General features: G+C 41.2%; 1 non-coding gene across 1 annotated transcript; it reads right to left on the bottom strand.

Moving 5' to 3' along the window:
* Positions 1 to 2,213: 2,213 nt before the first annotated feature.
* TRNAC-ACA (transfer RNA cysteine (anticodon ACA)) lies at positions 2,214 to 2,285 on the bottom strand. Its single transcript has one exon. It is a non-coding gene; the product is annotated as a tRNA-Cys (tRNA).
* Between the last annotated feature and the right edge of the window lie 368 nt (positions 2,286 to 2,653).

Genomic DNA, 2,653 nt, shown 5'->3' with positions numbered 1-2,653 from the left:
GACTTCCTACTTTTGCATTCCAGTCCCCTATAATGAAAAGGACATCTTTTTTGGGTGTTAGTTCTAAAAGGTCTTGTAGGTCTTCATGGAACCATTCAACTTCAGCTTCTTCAGCGTTACTGCTTGGGGCATAGGCTTGGATTGTCGTGATATTGAATGGTTTGCCTTGGAGACGAACAGAGATCATTCTGCATTTCAGACTCTTTTGTTGACCATGATGGCTACTCCATTTCTTCTCAGGGATTCCTGCCCGCAGTAGTAGATATAATGGTCATCTGAGTTAAATTCACCCATTCCAATCCATTTTAGTTCACTAATTCCGAGAATGTCGATGTTCACTCTTGCCATTTCCTGTTTGACCACTTCCAATTTGCCTTGATTCATGGACCTGACATTCAAATAGCTGATTCAGAGGAGACCAAAATTTATCACCTCACGGGAATATCTGCCAAGAGTCTCTCCCTATCCTGAACAAATGAACTTACTCCTTTAACACTGAATGTATTTAGTTCAGTTCAGTTGCTCAGTCATGTCTGACTTTTTGCAACCCCATGGACTGCAGCATGCCAAGCTTCCCTGTCCATCACCAACACCCAGAGTTTACTCAGACTCATGTCCATTGAGTTAGTGATGCCATCCAACCATCTCATCCTCTGTCCTCCCCTTTTTCTGCCTTCAATCTTTCCCAGCATCAGGGTCTTTTCAAATAAGTCAGAATTATGTCGGTGAAAAAGTAATTGTGATTTTGCATTTTTGAACTTTGCTGTTTGATATTGGAATGTATTCTTAAATAAAAAAATGTGGTTATGTTATACACCATTTTTATGCACATTTCTCATTTTATGTTTTTTTGCTAATGACATTGCTTGCCATGTATTTATATTTATTTTAGACTATGGAAATTTTATTAGACAAGAAGCGCTTTTGAGTGATTTTCTTATTTGAGTTCAAAATGGATCATAAAGCAGTGGAGACAACTCACAACAGAACTTAATGTCAACCATTCTACAGTCATTTGGCATTTGAATCAAATTATAAAGGCAAAAAGCTCCATAAGTGAGTGCTTCATGAACTGACTGAAAAAAACAAACAAAATCTTCATTTTGAAGTGTCTTCTGCTCTTTCTGTGCAACAACAATGAACCAGTTAATTGTGGTGCACAAAAAACTGTGAATTTTATATCACAACCAGTGGGACCAGCTCAGTAGTTGGACAAAGAAGAAGCTCCAAAGCACTTAATAGAGCCAAACTTGCACCATAAAAATGTCATGGTCTCTTTCTGGTGGTCTGCTGCCAGTCTGATCCACTATGGCTTTCTGAATCCCAGGGAGAATATTACATCTGAGAAGTACGACCAGCAAATTGATGAGACACATTGAAAACTGCAATGTCTTAAGCCAGCAATGCTCAACAGAACGGGCCCAATTCTTCTCCATGACAATGACCGATCACACTTCACACAACCAATGCTTCAAAAGTGGAACAGTTTTGGCTACAACGTTTTGCCTCATCTGTCATATTTACCTGACCTCTCACCACACAGCTACCACTTCTTCAAGCATCCTGGCAATTTTTGCAGAGATGCTCCCACAACCAGCATGACACAGAAATGCTTTCCAAGAACTCATTGAATCCCAATGCATGGGTTTTTACGCTACAAGAACATACAAACATTTCTCCTTGGCAAAAAAGTGTTGATTGTAATAGTTCTTATTTTGATTAATAAAGATGTGTTTGAGCCTAGTTATAATGATTTAAAATTCACAGTCCCAAACTGCAATTATGTTTGCACCAACCTAATATTTTACCTTCTTTGCACTCCTTGCCCACCTGAAATTCTCCAGGCCTGTAGCCTGCTATAGGCTCATATTTCCTGAATTGCAATTCTTCTGCTATTCCTGAATCAATTCAATTTGATTCAGTAAACTCAAGCTTGCCTCAGTTTATCTCTTTATTTAGGTGTTGCCTTCCTCACCTTCTTTATTTTCTCCTCATCCTCCTTCTCCTTCTTCTTTTAAAAGCAGAGAGCTCAGTTCTGCCCATCATGTTTCTCCATCTCCCTTGCTAAATGAAAGAAAGAAAGAAAGTGAAGTCACTCAGTTGTGTCCGACTCTTTGGGACCCCATGGACTGTAGCCTACCAGGTTCCTCCATCCATGGGATTTTCCAGACAAGAGTACTGGAGTGGGTTGCCATTTCCTTCTTCGAGATATCTTCCCAACCCAGGGATTGAACCTGGGTCTCCTGCGTTGTAGGCAGACGCTTTACCATCTGAGCCACCAGGGAAGCTTTGGCTATTTAGGGAATACCAGGGAGAGACTGGAGGATAGACAGAAGGGGGAAGGTAGAGTGTGTCTCTCTTTTTCTCTTTACTCTTTACCAGCGTCTCTGGCAATGGGTGTTTCTCCTCCATGGCTCCATACTTCAGACAGCTCCTTTGGTGACCAGCCATCATGGCTCCAGCTCGCAGGGCAGCCTCAGCTTCTGCTTCCGGCACAGGGTAATATAATCCTCTCCCTTTGTGCCTCTGTCCCTAGTGGTTGCAGCAGCTTCCTGCAACTGTCAGTCCCTGAATTGTTGCTGTGGCCTTTTGGTTTTTCCAGTGTTTGTAACTATTATCCTCTATTTATCTGAAGTAACTTCTCTTTTTAGAA

The sequence above is a fragment of the Ovis canadensis genome, chromosome 21, assembly GCF_042477335.2.
Source record: "Ovis canadensis isolate MfBH-ARS-UI-01 breed Bighorn chromosome 21, ARS-UI_OviCan_v2, whole genome shotgun sequence".
Classification (NCBI taxonomy): Eukaryota; Metazoa; Chordata; class Mammalia; order Artiodactyla; family Bovidae; genus Ovis; species Ovis canadensis.
Note: the sequence above shows the minus strand (reverse complement) of the source record. Positions and strands in the feature narration are given on the sequence as shown.